Source organism: Tachypleus tridentatus, chromosome 7 (assembly GCF_004210375.1).
Source record: "Tachypleus tridentatus isolate NWPU-2018 chromosome 7, ASM421037v1, whole genome shotgun sequence".
Lineage (NCBI taxonomy): Eukaryota > Metazoa > Arthropoda > Merostomata > Xiphosura > Limulidae > Tachypleus > Tachypleus tridentatus.
The window spans coordinates 145,090,896-145,106,734 of record NC_134831.1 but is presented as its reverse complement, the minus strand read 5'-3'; the positions used below and the strand labels follow the sequence as shown (position 1 = coordinate 145,106,734).

The 15,839-nt window shown below is 31.5% G+C and overlaps 1 long non-coding RNA gene across 9 annotated transcripts; it reads left to right on the top strand.

Annotated features, from left to right (window-relative positions):
- The first annotated feature begins 2,841 nt into the window (after positions 1-2,841).
- LOC143256823 (uncharacterized) lies at positions 2,842-15,415 on the top strand. Of its 9 annotated transcripts, XR_013031560.1 has the most exons (6): positions 3,008-3,254; positions 4,283-4,346; positions 7,964-8,060; positions 10,487-10,691; positions 13,168-13,504; positions 15,199-15,415. It is a non-coding gene; the product is annotated as an uncharacterized LOC143256823 (long non-coding RNA). The 9 variants fall into 9 exon arrangements; XR_013031557.1 differs by lacking the exons at positions 3,008-3,254; positions 7,964-8,060 and adding an exon at positions 2,891-2,985; XR_013031561.1 differs by lacking the exons at positions 4,283-4,346; positions 7,964-8,060 and adding an exon at positions 10,880-11,683 and having other exon boundaries at positions 2,998-3,254.
- Positions 15,416-15,839: the final 424 nt, after the last annotated feature.

Sequence of the window (15,839 nt, the reverse complement as noted above, 5' to 3'; positions counted from 1 at the left end):
TATTCTCTATATAAGAATTTTTTTTTTTTTTCTCGTAACAATCATCATAACTACATGTGCAAAAATGGCTCGATTGGGTTGAGAAAATATTTTACATGGAAGAGCGAAAAACGTTTCGACCTTCTTCGGTCATCGTCAGGTTCACAAAGAAAGAGGTAACTGACCGGAAGCTGACCACATGTTTGGAAGGGGTTGTGTAACTGAATGTCGGAATGTAGAGGGCGGTGTTAGATGTTTGAATATATAATTTTATTATATTAATATAGCTATAAAGGCGTTCCTTTATATTGGTTTATTTTGGGTTTAAGTTGTTGTATAAGTAAGGCTTCTTTAATTTTGCGTTTGTTTATGTTTGTTTCTTTATTTAGTATTTGAGTGTTTTCTATGGTTATGTTGTGTTTATTTGACTTGCAGTGTTCGAAAACGTGTGAAGGTGACTTTTTATGTCCTTTGAATCTGGTTCCCATTTTTCTACTTGTTTCTCCAATATGGACGTCGTGGCAGTTATCACATTGTATTTTATAAATAATGTTGGTGTGGTGTTTGTCAGTGTAGTTTTTACATAGTATAGATCTCAGTTTTGTGCCTCGTTTTTGAATAAATTTGGTATCAACTGGAATGTCATATTTCGTTGATAGTTTTTGCCAAATGTTGGTTATTTTTCTGCTAATGTCAGGAATATATGGTATGCAGCAGTATATGGTTTCGTGATTTTTTGATTCGTGAGATATATTTACTTTTGTTGGTTGATTTTGCTTTCTGTCTCGGTGTGTGCGTGTAATGTTTTCTACGGCTTGTGGAGGAAACTTATTGATGTTGATGAAGTATTGTTTTATTTTGTGTAATTCATAGTTAATTTTATCTGGTGAGCATAGTTTTATGGCTATGTTTATTTGGTTTCTTAGGACTCAACTTCGCAATAGCACCTAGGTACATTTCAACTATAGAAATCAAAACATGTTTAGAAAATCTTGCCAGGAGACTTGTGATACTTTCTACAGAAAACAAAAACAAGGAAACAATCAACAGATAGAAGACAACTTAGATAATTTTATTGACATCCAAGAGCCAAACTTCCCAGGTAAAATTAAAAATTTATATTTTCCAGAAACACCGAAAAACAACATCTTAAACGATTTTTTCAAAGAATTGTCTCACAAAACCATCAAGAAACCAAATAGACACAGCCATAAAACTATGCTCACCAGATAAAATTAACTATGAATTAGACAAAATGAAACAATACTTCATCAACATCAATAAGTTTCCTCCACAAACCGTAGAAAACATTATACGCACACACCTAGACAGAAAGCAAACTCAACAAAAGTAAATATATCTCACGAATCAAAAAATCACTGAACCATATACTCCTGCATACCATATATTCCTGACATCAGCAGAAAAATAACCAACATTTGGCAAAAACTAGTAAGGAAATATGACATTCCAGTTAATACCAAATTTATTCAAAAACCAGGCACAAAACTGAAGTCTATACCATGTAAAAACTACACTGACAAACACCACACCAACATTATTTATAAAATACAATGTGATAACTGCCACGACCTTTATATTGGAGAAACAAGTAGAAAAATGGGAACCAGATTCAAAGGACATAAAAAAGTCACCTTCACACGTTTTCGAACACTGCAAGTCAAATAAACACAACATAACCATAGAAAACACTCAAATACTAAATAAAGAATCAAACATAAACAAACGCAAAATTAATGAAGCCTTACTTATACAACAACTTAAACCCAAAATAAACCAATATAAAGGAATGCCTTTATAGCTATATTAATATAATAAAATAAATAAAATTATATATTCAAACATCTAACACCGACCTCTACATTCCGACACTCAGTTGCACAACCCCTTCCAAACATGTGGTCAGCTTCCGGTCAGTTACCTCTTTCTTTGTGAACCTGACGATGATCGAAGAAGGTCGAAACGTTGTTCGCTCTTTCATGTAAAATAATTTCTCAACCCAAACGAGCCGTTTTTGCATAAAAATTTCTCTACACGTGGGTGTTTATCGACATCACTAATCATTTCCGTATTAAATAAAAAAAAAATATTTTAACCTTAATTACTACGTAAAATGAGATATATGGGACAGCTATCATGTATTTTTTTATTATAAATCGGAGTGTAATCATTATTATTACTTTAATCAGTTTCTCTAAGATACTGATCATCACCTTTTCAGGTAAGTATCTCACGATATCTATTATTCCAATTTTAGTCACACGCATCAAAACAATTAATATGAATAATGAAGTTAAACATATTAATACGGCTATCATGACAATGTTCGTCAAACATCTGCTGAGAACCATCAGGATTATATTAAGGAAACAACTTAGGATAACCACTATAAAGACATTATTTGAATGTTTTAGTGCATTTATCATGGCTGAGGTAATTAAACAGATTAGGAGAACCACCACAACTACGTTAATCAGGTATCTTGCGATATTCATCATGGATACGTAATGTAGTCGTCGTAGGTCAGCTACCTCAACTATAATCAGATATATCAAGATATCCGTACAGATTTCTTTAGACATATATTTTAAAGCATCTTTCATATCTTCCATGGTTTTACATTTACTGGAAGCCATCATTACTTTAATTAAATAGCATATAGAAGCCATTATTGATGTTACGATTAAACCCCTAAAGAAATTCAAGATTAAGATATCCTTCCAACAGCATATTAGAAGCAACACAAATACATGAGTTAAACACTCCAGAATAGACATCATTATAATGTCAACTAAAATCTTCCAAAGAGCCTTTGTAATTATGTTAGTTAAATTAATATTGTGAAATATACGCCGCAGTTGTTTTTTTCACAGAGACTTCGATACTTAGTGTAGTGATAGTTTGGTTCCTAAGATACGGTGTATATTGTTGAGTATTTCTAAAGTAGCTTACTATATTGTTGGAAAGGACACAAAAGCTGATGAAGTAATAATATTTCATATTTATCATTATATTAATGGTTTATTCTTATATCTGAGACTTTCTTTACAGTAGTTTTTCTAACACGTGTGTATCAAATGTTATTTTGTACATTTCGTTGCATTTGTTATTATTTAACTCTGTTCATTCTAAAGTTCCGATTGAACAAAAATTCTCTCAACGCTCTGGTTGCTTTTTGTCGTTTAAATGCTATCAAATATATATATATATTTTTAGATGTTAACGCTCATCATCATGGTCGCTCTTATAAATTTGTGAGTTTATTAATCTTGATATTAAAATTCGAAGTCATTTGGGTTAAATAACAACTAGATATAGTCTGATTTGTAAATAAAAGAAAGATGGTCACAATTTAAACTTAAAATTTAAAATGTGTTGATTTTACAACAAGGTTTAATTTTTAAATAGGCTTAACATTGTAACGGTACTTTAGGCTTTGTTAAAGATAAGCTTGTGATAAATCGTGGAACAGGATAAATATATTTTTATATTAAGTAAATATAATCTAAAATATAGTTTACTAAAACTGTTTTTCTCTTCGTATTTTATTATTACAGCAAAAATTAGTGAACTCAAGTAACTGTAACGAGCCTATTATAAAAGTTTTAATATCTTTTGGTGTTTTAAGAATTAACTTTATTACTTCAAGTAAGATCGCTAGTTTAGATCCAGCCTATAAAAATAGGTAGATTATAAATCAGACTACAATATTTTGTTATTAACCTCACGTATGTTGACAGTTATACTAATTTATAAAGTTCTATATAGCTAAACTTCATTACGTTATTGTGAAGAAGGAGTAGAGATAAAAAAAATAATGTAATTGGTTCTTAAATGTTAAGCTCAGTAGTAGCTGTTAGCAAAAGATTATGCTAATTAGTATTGATAACTGTAAGGCTGCAAGTATCAATACAACGGTTAAGACTTGGAGACAAGCGTTCAAAGAGTTTGTCAGATGTAACGAGCACAATGACGGGATTTCATTTGGGAGCTTTGGACTGGCAGGTATTTTGAAGGAAGCTAGTAATGAAGATGTGCAATTTATGTGTAGAATTTGTAAATTGGAGATTATCCTCATTAAAGAAGAGGCAGGTAAAGTGTAGACTGTGGAGAATGACAGTAAGATTTCAGGAGGAGCTTAAACATTTACATGGAAAAGATATATCAACTAACATTGACAATCAGGAAGGCAGAAAGAACACTATTTGACTTAAAAGTTAGGAAATTGATCATAATAATTCTGTTCTGTTGAAGAATAAATTCCAGGGTTTTACTTCTGCAGTTGAGGAACTGTTGGATGGAAGGAAAGCCAAAGATTGAATTGCAGTGTTTGAAAACGTGTGAAGGTGACTGTTTGTGTTCTTTGAATGTGGTTTCCATTTTTCTACTTGTTTCTCCAATATAGAAGTCGTGGGAGTTATCACATTGTATTTTATAAATAATATTGGTGTGGTGTTTGTCATTGTAGTTTTTACATAATATAGAACTTAGATTTGTGCTTGGTTTTTGAATAAATTTGGTATTAACTAGAATGTCATATTTTGCGACTAGTTTTTGCCAAATATTGGTTACTTTCTAGGTTGGTTCTAAGGTCCAACATTAGAAATTAAAACATGTTTAGAAGACCTAGCCAGGAGACTTGTGATACTTTCCTCAGAAAACAACCAACAGAAAGACAACTCTGACAATTTTATTGACTTTCGACAGCCAAACTTCCCAAAAAATTAAAATTTATATTTTCCAAAACACCTAAAACAACATTTTAAACGATTTTTCAAATAATTTTCTCACTAAACAGTCAACATAATTTCACAACAGAAAGCTAAAACAATCTTACAAAAGAGACATTAATTCCATTAAAAACCTAAAACAAGACAAAAACATAAAAATTTTAAAAGCAGATAAAGGAAACGTTATAGTCATAATGAACATGAATGAATACATCCAAAAAATAAAGAACATCCTATCGGAGAAAAAACAAATTAAAACCAATACACACAAATCCAACAAAGACACGTGAAATGCAACTGAACAAATTACTACTAAAAATGAAAAAGCCAACACAGTTTCAAAACTTTATTCCTACCTACGCAAGACCGACTCACACACACCACAAATAATCGGCATCCCCAAACCTCTTAAACCAGATCATCCAATATGACCAATAACATCCACATATGAATTGTTTAATTACAATCTTGGTAAATACAAAGCATGGGCATTCTCCAAATATGTAACATCAGCCAACTCATTCATCAAAGACTCTTTTAATTTCAAGTCTAATCTTAATCAACTTAATCATAAAGCCTTAATGGCCAGTTTCAATGTTATATCCCTCTTTACAGAAGTCCCAACCACTGAAACCTGTAAGATAGCTTTAGAACTCTGTATTTGAGACTCTAACTCATCAATAGACATTCCCAGCAACCCTCATAGAATTCACAACAATGAAGACAAACTTCATGTTCAACAACCACAACTATATACAAACAAATTGCCTAAGCATGGGCAACCCAGTATCACCAATTCTAGCCAATATTTTTCTGACACAAGTTGAAACACAAGCAATGAACACAGCATTACATCCGCCACTAAACTGGTACAGATATGTAGACGACACGATTGCGAGATTCACATCCACACAACACACGCTTAATTTTTTTTAATCACATTAACTCTATATATCCCAACATTAACTTCACATGTGAACAGAAAGAAAGCAATCAAATATCATTTCTTAACTCAAAATTACAAGAACCGACACGCAATTTAAAACAGAAATCCACCGAAAAATCATCCATACCGGACTATACATACCTTGGGACACAGCACATGAAACAGAACAAAAACTCAACACACTAAGAAACGAAATATGCTCACCAGATTAAATTAATGATGAATTAGACAAAATAAAACAATACTTCATCAACATCAACAAGTTTCCTCCACAAACCATAGTTAAATATAATACGCACACACCTAGACATAAAGGAAAATCAACCAACAAAAGTAAATATACCTTACAAATCAAAAAATCATGAAACCATATACTGTTGCATACCATATATTTCCGATATAGGCAGAAAAATAACCAACATTTGGCAAAAACTAGTAACAATATATGACATTTCAATTAATACCAAATTTATTCAAAAACCAGGCCAAATGTTTATTAGAATTTCAGTCTTGGTGTCTCATTTATGAGTTGGAAATTCTTTAAAAAACAAACAAAAAAAACGAAGCTGTTTTAGATCAAACTATTCAAACTGAAATGTCTGTAAAACTGTTAAATATTGTTTATTGTATAAATATTAGATATGTCTCATTACAAGTTAAATTGATAGGTAAGAATAAAAGAAAAATATATGTAAAAAATTAAAATATAATGAAAGATGAAGTAAAATATGATATGATAAACTTTTTACGAACGCTAACAAATAATCACTAAAAAGGAATCATTTATAGAGATATTTATTCAAGTAATTTTTGTACAATAAACAATGAAAACATTAATTTTGAAACTGTACACAGCTAAGACATGATTGACACTTGTGATAGATAATTTATTCCAAAACATATTCTCTTTCTCAGTGATAAGTTTGTAAAAATTGAATATAATACGTTTTTAAACTTCATAGATTATTTTAACTGATCTCATGATATTTAACATATTAAAATAAATCTAGTTTTTAATAAGTACTGATGTTTTCCTCGTGAAATATCTTTATTACTTAATTGCTAACCATGTAATTTGTACATGTTTTTACATTTTCACCTCTCGATTTAAGTCCACATTAATTGTTCGTATTTAAAGTTCAAAGTATATGATGGACCTCTTGGTAATTTTGGTCCATCTCAAAGGAATTCATCTGTGTTTACCGAGAAAGCATCCCCACACTGTGACTTAAATATCATCTACAATAAATGAGCCAAGATGAGTAAAGTTTGAAGGCAACCATATTGGTGACTATATCAGTAATAACACATGAATAGACTTGTGGCTCTATTAGGAAGTCCCAAGTTTGTAACATCTATTTAAGTAGATACGTTAGCACAGTCTTGGTTAGATTAAAATATTTAAAAACACTGACATACCTGGAAATTCTTGGAAACCCGAGGTGGTACAGCACTTTACTACAGAATTACAAGGATAAAATCAGGGTTTTCATTGTCATCAGTGAACATGTCAGATAGCTCGATATGGCTTTATTACAAAATAACACACACACACACACACAATATAATGTTATAATAACACACACAATATAATTTAATGTTATAATAACACACACACAATATAATTTCATGTTGTATGCGATGTTATACTTGCAAAAATATTTATTCCTCGACATATTTTTTCAATAAGTTATTCAACAACATTTTTATTTAAATATTTTGTGTTTGATATAAAGTTATTATACCTGATTTTATTTATAAATTAATTTTAAATATTAAGTACATTATCGGTTGCCATGTGTTATATTCAGTTTTATTTTTCTAGTTATATTTATAACTGATGGTTTATGTGTTATGTATACATAGGAAGTTATATCATATCACTGTACATACCCTAAAATATCAGTTTTCATACTATTTTCAATAAGAATTCTTATTGTTCATTGCAACCTTCAAAGAGTGAAAATGTTTATACTCTCTCCTAGCCTTGAAACTCCCACCTACTTTACGTTTCAATGTGATTTAGCTGCGTTGTAGCATGTAAATGTCCAAGAACAACTCTTCACTAAAACACACACCACTATCACAGCTAACTTCCTGTTTACTGTAGTACACATTCTTCAATTCTGTATTAGTCAGAAAAGAAGCACCAGAAGTGTGAGGAGAGTATAGTATCTGTCAGAAATATATTTTCACTGTAAGAAAATATTAACTTTGATTCGATATCTTACTGAAACTAATGTAACAACAGGAATGTCACTGGGGATCTCACATTTACTTGGTTTAGGAACCTAGACAAGCAGTCCTCGGAAAGTGTCCAAAGAATCTGGTTGGAATGTTATTTTTGTAAGAGAAATAAGCCAGTGAGAAAACACACTAACCAGGTATATTATTCTTCCATCTTGAAAGTCTAGGTCACTAAATTGTATGTAAAATGAGTATGACATTCTTAACTGTAGATATGCTGTCTGGTTTATCTTATTTACCAATACATCTAGACTGATCCATCTCTTTTCTGTACCAGACCTCCCAGGAATAAACCAGCTGGAGAATGTATGATGAGGGTTCCTTAGTCAACTAATATTATTTGGTTGGTCAAATTCCTTTCTAAAACCAATTCTCTCACAAAATAATCAGTAGGATTTTGTAGATTGTGGAATACTCAGCCAGTTATAATCTTCTCTGATATGGAACAAAGGATATAGGAATGGAAAGTACATGTGCAGCTTGTCCAAAAGCCACATGTAAAGCAAGAGAGTGGCAAAAGTGGGATGATACATTTGCTTTCTAACAGTTAGAGTGGACACCACCTACCAAATTGTTAGCTCCCTATATAGTTCTGCATTCGAAAGATGCATTTTTAAATGATAGAGATTTACTTTGGTTTTTGACTTATATTTTTAAGCTTATGAACTTACAAGCTTGTATTACTATTTCTGTCTCTATTGTGAGAGAAGAACTACCTCACATAAGTCAAATCTCAACAATGGCTAGGTAAAGTAGTTACATGTTGATGACGTAACAGCTTATTTTCATATATTAGTGATTTTCATTATGCAGCCTACAACTTCACTTCCTATGGTTTTAATCTCTTTCATCTCCCGTTTTCAATGGGAAATTTAGCTTGTTTATTTATTTCCATCTACAACTTAAGGCTTTGTCAACTTTGTTTCCTCTTGAGGACAGTATTCAGCCATCCTCTCATTATGTGTATATCATTTCACAGCTGTGTTCCATTCTGTATCTTCTCTCATTATGTGGACATCATTTCACAGCTATGTTCCATTCTGTATCTTCTCTCATTATGTGGACATCATTTCTCAGTTATGTTCCAGTTTGTATCTTCTCTCATTATGTGGACATCATTTCACAGCTATGTTCCAGTTTGTATCTTCTCTTGTTATGTGTACATCATTTCTCAGCTATGTTCCATTCTGTATCTTCTCTCATTATGTGTACATCATTTCACAGCTGTGTTCCATTCTGTATCTTTACTTTTATCTCATGACACTTCTTAATTCATTTTTCATCACCAGTGATGTTTTGTTTAAACTTTTTTTCTGTTTATTATGGTGTTTATTAAACCCTAAACTGATGTTGGAAAGTTTGAAATGCAAGAGTTTATGATAATTGTCTTAGAAAATCAATGTGTAATAAGTTGTTCTGTAACTGTATGCATGATGATTTTTCATCATATCTATATAATTTTAATGTGTGGAAATAGGGAGGTATGTGGATAACTTGGTATAATCCTAAATAAATTAATTTACTATCTGAGCTGAAGGATGTGGTACGAAGGCCCAAAAAAGAGAGGCTTTTCTTTCTTAGATAGGTGGTAAATGTATACAGACGTTGAGTATTCAACTGATACAAAGGATCTTGTAGAATAGATAGGGATTGATAGAGAATTTCAGTGAACCTACAGAAATCTTCCATTCATTCAATCATACTCAGTAACGTGTGAAAGTAAGTATGAGTCAAAGGTATAGAGACTTCCATCATAGACATGACTCTCAAAATAGAAATAATTTCAGTATAAGACAGATTAGAAGTGGATCAACCTAAAATAAAAGGAAGAAAATTCAGCCCCATTGAGAAATGTTTTGAAAATTTTCCTCAGTGAAAAGGGTATTAAAATTCATATGAAATTCAAGATTCAATTTCATCTAGAGTGAATCTTGAAACTTTAGTTAATAAACAACTATAAAATAAAGGAAACACTAACAAACAACATGCAAAACATAAAAGTACAAAAAAGGAAGATTTTAACACATCATCAAATGTAAAGGAGAAGATGGAACCCCCCACCCCTTGTATTATCTCCTGCTGGTTAGTCACCACAGATCTGATTTTGGAAAGTTAACATTTTCTTACATAAAAATTTGTTTCAATTAGATACTTACCATTTCAGAGAAATATTTTATCTTCTGTTAGCATCTTTCTTAAGTATTTGCATGACACTAGCTTTCATGCAACTGCCACCTAAACTCTCGTTCTGGAAAACAAAGAATTTCCAGTTAACTTCATAACTGACTGATTTATATTATAAGCTCACTGTACACAAGGACGACATTAACCAGTTTCACGTGTAAAAGTTACTTATATTTTACATGCAGACGTATACTATTTATTTTAGTTTTTTGTACTGTTGGGTTATCGATGGATCAATTTTAAGTTTATGGACTTATAACACTAAAATCCAGGTTTCTATTCCCAATGTTGATCAATATTTGAGGCTTCAGCTACTTATGAAGTAGTTTTTATGTCATAAATCACAATCAATTCAAACCAGACCTACATCTCTTCACAGATGCTTATCTTTCTGGTTGTGGTACATCTCTGAATAGCTATCTCACCTCAGACATCTGGACCAGCATAAGCAATTCCTCCACATCAGTGTGCTCGACCTTTATTCTATCAAACGGAGATGTTTACATTTCGTACCAATGTTAGTGGATGGTTTGATTATTATCCATTCTGACAATTTCATGGTGGTTTTATATATCAATAATAGAGTAAGTACCAGATCTTTAACTCTTTATTTTTAAACACTCGACCTCATGAACATCTATCCAGTGAATCTGCTTTACAGATTATAATGTATTAAGAGCGATGTACCTCATAGTAGACCATCTGTACCCTGTTCCACCTATTAAATAGCCACTTCACTCACAAGTTTCCTGATGTGTATACTTTGTTTTAGGAACTTACGACTTCTTTTCTCATCAATAATGAAGATTTATGAGTACAGATGGAGCTAGCAAACATGGAATTGACATCACTCTCCTATTGGTAGAGAGAGGGCCTTTACTGCACAATAACATCATTATCCAATAATATAATTCATGAGAGAAGAGAGGAGAACAAATGTTGGTGTAGACTATATAAGAAGAGTTAGGATATGAACTAAGAACAGTGTTTGTATATAGTGTTAAAATTGTTGATAATAATTTTATTGAAGAAGGGCTGATTTCTGGATAAGCAAGACTGCTTAGTGTTGTGTTATTATTTGGATTATTTCATGACTTAATGATTGTTAAATTCTTCATAATTATATTGTCAAGTGTTAATCATTTTTTACTTCAGTATTGGTAAAGTGAAAAGACAGTGTTTGTTTATGACAACTGTTTCATATGAATCTGGTTTGTTTTCAGTCCTTTTAATGGTGTAATTCAATATTTGAATTTATAGATAAGTAACTTTTCATTATTTGAAATTAAACACTCACTATTCTCTAGTACGTTTCTTACAGTAGTTTTAGCTTTGGTTTGTATTGATATAAAATGGCTTCACTTTCTGTGTACATGTGTGTTTATTTTTTATTTCTCAGGTTTTAAAGATTGTTTATCTTCTGGAACCACAACATGAATTATGCCTGCTGTTTAAAGTATTAATAATTGAATGTTATTAGAATGATGACATATTGTAACTTTCCAAATCACTGAATAAAATTCACAGCAGTATGTGTTCGGACTTACATTGCTAGAAACTGGTTTCGATACCCATGGTAGGAAGAGCAAACATATCTCATTGTTTAGTTTTGTGCCTAACTTTAAACAAACTGAATAAAATTCAACTAAAAGCTTTGTATGAATAACTCCTTCAACAATAGATACATTTATAAAACAACACAGTGATATGGGACTGATAACAGTTTATTATATCTATAAAATTATCAGACCAAAACCATTAGTAATTACATTAAAAACAAAATAAGTACTAACACAGCAGAGATATATATCAAAATGTATTTTTAAAAATTATTGATTTATAAAACTGTACATAAACATTATAAAGTTTATAGCCATTATTTCTTTTTATAACTGTACATAAACATTATAAAGTTTATAGCCTTTATTTCTTTTTATAACTGTGCATAAACATTATAAAGTTTATAGCCATTATTTCTTTTATAACTGTACATAAACATTATAAAGTTTATAGCCATTATTTGTTTATACAAATGTACCTAAACATTATAAAGTTTATAGCCATTATTTGTTTATACAAATGTACCTAAACATTATAAAGTTTATAGCCATTATAACCTATGATGTACTCTTAAGACATCTTAAGATGTCTTAATTAAGTAGGGGTACATTGACAGCTGTACATAGTATGTACATCATCTCCTATTAAATTATGGTCAATGTAATAACTATTTCGAAATTAGCCCACAAACTATCTCTAAATGGTTAACTTATCTGTAAAATATCTTGTGTCACTTGTTGTGATGAGAATACACCTCACTGAGTGTGTAACCATCCATAACTGATACATCATTCAGTTTACCACATAAAGTCTGGCTCTAACCGTCTGTACATTGACACATTATCCAGTTTCCGCTATGTCTGGTAAACGGATGGCATTGTTAAGACTGGTTCTCTGGTAATAGTTTTAGTTGTGGGTGACCTAAATTGGCAGATACTGGTCATCTGTTTGTGTTTTGAATGAAGCTGTCCAGATGTGTAATATTGGTTTGGATATAGTGCTACATTCATGCTAATGGTACATGTAACCAATTTGTATTAACCTGCTCTGATCGGCCAGTTTTCATCCATCTGATGGTTTTCAAGTGGTAAAACATCAATATTTCTTTACTGAGGTCTGGACATTGTTCAGAAACAATTTGAAATACTTTAAATTCTATGATTGACTTTAAAAGAGGCAAGTGAGAGAAGCTTATGCAAATCTAGTGGATATAGTGTGAGCTCAGATGATCAGTTTCAGATCATAAGTCCAATCATCACATATCTGATTTGGATAACAATAAACGTTGATTAAAACATTAGTTTTGTTACCATGGCTGGCTAGCATGTTAGTTTTGTTACCATGTTAAAATTACCTGTTGGTAATGAAATAAGCAACATTTGAACAAAATACTTGTGATATTTTATATTGTCAGATGTGTGTTTTGGATTATTTTGTAAAGATGGTAAAGCCATATCATTCTACATAATGATATAAACAAAGTTATTTCTATTTCGTTAGATCACTGTGTTACCGAGATCAGCAGTGTAAGTAGTGGATCTGATCAAACTTGTCATCAGTGTAGATACTAAATCTGATCAAACTTGTCATCAGTGTAAGTACTGGAGATCTCACAAACTTCTCATCAGTGTAAGTACTTAATCTGATCAAACTTGTCATCAGTGTAAGTACTGGAGATCTCACCAAACTTGTCATCAGTGTAAGTACTGGATCTCATCAAACTTGTCGTCAGTGTAAGTACTTAATCTGATCAAACTTGTCATCAGTGTAAGTACTGGAGATCTCACCAAACTTGTCATCAGTGTAAGTACTGGATCTCATCAAACTTGTCATCAGTGTAAGTACTTAATCTGATCAAACATAATTTTAAATTATGCTTTTTAATTATTTATACGTTGGCTTTTTCTAATGTACAGTAATAGTTAAATATGTCTAGAGTAAGACACAACCCTCAGTGAACACGTAATAAAACTCTACCAGTAAAGAAGCAGCCTTTTCAAATACAATAAATACGACTAAAACAGTGTTTTAAATAAAGCTTTGTGTCTTGCAATTATGTACTGACCCAAATTTTTTTGTTTCTCAGATTTGGTGTAAACACGCGTCGTGTACACATGCAACCCCTCAGAACAACATCACATCTATTATCTAGTTGTAACCACGGAGATCAACTTTCAATGAAAAATAATCAACTTTTAGATAGGTCATGGACATTCACAGCGTTTGGTATAGTTGTCTGTTTTGGTTTTATTGCGAAAGAAACAGTTCATTTTGCTATAGACTTGTAAAATAATAATATGAACAAATAGGAAAATTTTGACTTTTTCTAATAAACGTGAAAAATCCCCTTCTGTAGATTATCAATTTTAACTTTGGAAAAGGAAGGCTGTGAAAAAATAAGTCTGTTTTAAAGGTAGCCCGAATGTTCTGTTAAAGAGTTTTGAGGAAATTCCTATTATTTTCATACCACTGGTGAAATAGGCATATACATTCTGTTATTATTGTAGTGCCACTGAAAGATTAGATGTGTGTGTATATATAATACTCTGTCGTAACTGTGGTACCATTGAGGGACTAGGTACACATCACGTTTTTACCACAGTAGTACTGAAGGATTAGGTATATACACTATGTTGTTATTATACTAACACTGAAGGATTAGGTACATGCATTCTGTTGTTATAGTAGTAACACTGAAAGGCTAGTTATACACGTTATATTGTTATTGTAGTAACACTGAAGGACTAAGTATATACGTTATGTTGTTATTGTAGCAGCACTGGAGGACTAGGTATAAACATTCTGTTGTTACTGTAGTAATACTGAAGGACTAGGTATATGGTTTTCTCACTTACCCTGTGGTAACGTTCAAGAATCTCAACACCTACTTTACACTGGAGGAATATTGACACAAGAAACCAGAACTAGGAGCATCATGGCAATATTTTATTTAATTTCCTTGTTAACGCTTCTCTTGCCAAAGGGTACGTAACCTAAATATCATAGGGCTATATAGGCCAAACTATTACAAGTCTGAATCTCTGAAAACAAGACTAGATTCAGTGAGATTCTTTATAGTGTGTTTTAACGCGATCTAGAATGACTCTTAACTTTTTGTCTTTTCGTTATTTTACGTCTGCTGCAAGAAATCAGGAGGATCAGTTTTGTAAAATTAGGAAAATATTTTACATAAATAATAAAGGTGATAACGAACGTTATTTAACCTATATCAGGAAGTGATCTTCTAGGCTCGCTAACCCTAATACACGATACATTCCTTTACATCAAAGACATCTTTAGATTTTAGGGACGAATTTCTCAGTTTGCTAGCAGCTGTTATCTCACAAAATTAATAAAAAAACACCTCAGTATGGAGAACACGAAAACATGCTTTGTTTTTGTAAATGTGTATATATATATATATATATATATTTTAGTGTATTATTTTGTACGTGTGTATACATATATATGTGTGTGTGTGTGTGACTGTATTATTTTTATTAAAACTGTTTCATTTCTTTGTTTTAACAGCTTTTGCTTAAAATATAATACTTATGGAGTCCAGAGTCTGCATTCTACATGGATGGCTAAAATCAATGGAGTGTAAAAGTTGTGTTGGATTGTTGATATTATGTTGAAGTGAAGAGACTGTTGTAACGAAAGTCCTTTTCATGTTTAATATGATATACCTATACACTAACAGGAAGGTTCATGTATATAAACACATTAAATAGAGTTATTGTTTGAATTTTGATATCGTTCCTTTATAACACGTAAACCAGATGGATTATGTTTGTCAGTGCTTATCTATAATAACGTAAACTACGCTTGAAAACAGCACTTACAAAGGTTTATAATAAAACTGTTTTAATAGTATAACTGTTGATGTTTCAACGGATTATTCTGTAACTAAAGTTCTAACAATAGCTAACTTGATTCATTTTAGTCGTTAAGAAAGATGTAACTTTTGACTAAAGTTCTAACAATAGCTAACTTGGTTCCTCCTAGTGGTTAAGACAGACGTAACTTCGAACTAAAGCTGTAACAGTAGTCTACCCGGTTCCTCCTAGTGGTTAAAACAGACGTCTCTCATTGTTAATGTTTTCCTTATCAAGTTCCTTAGGTGTCTACTTGCTTACTAGCCTGGAAAACTCTCATTATTTGCAGTGACT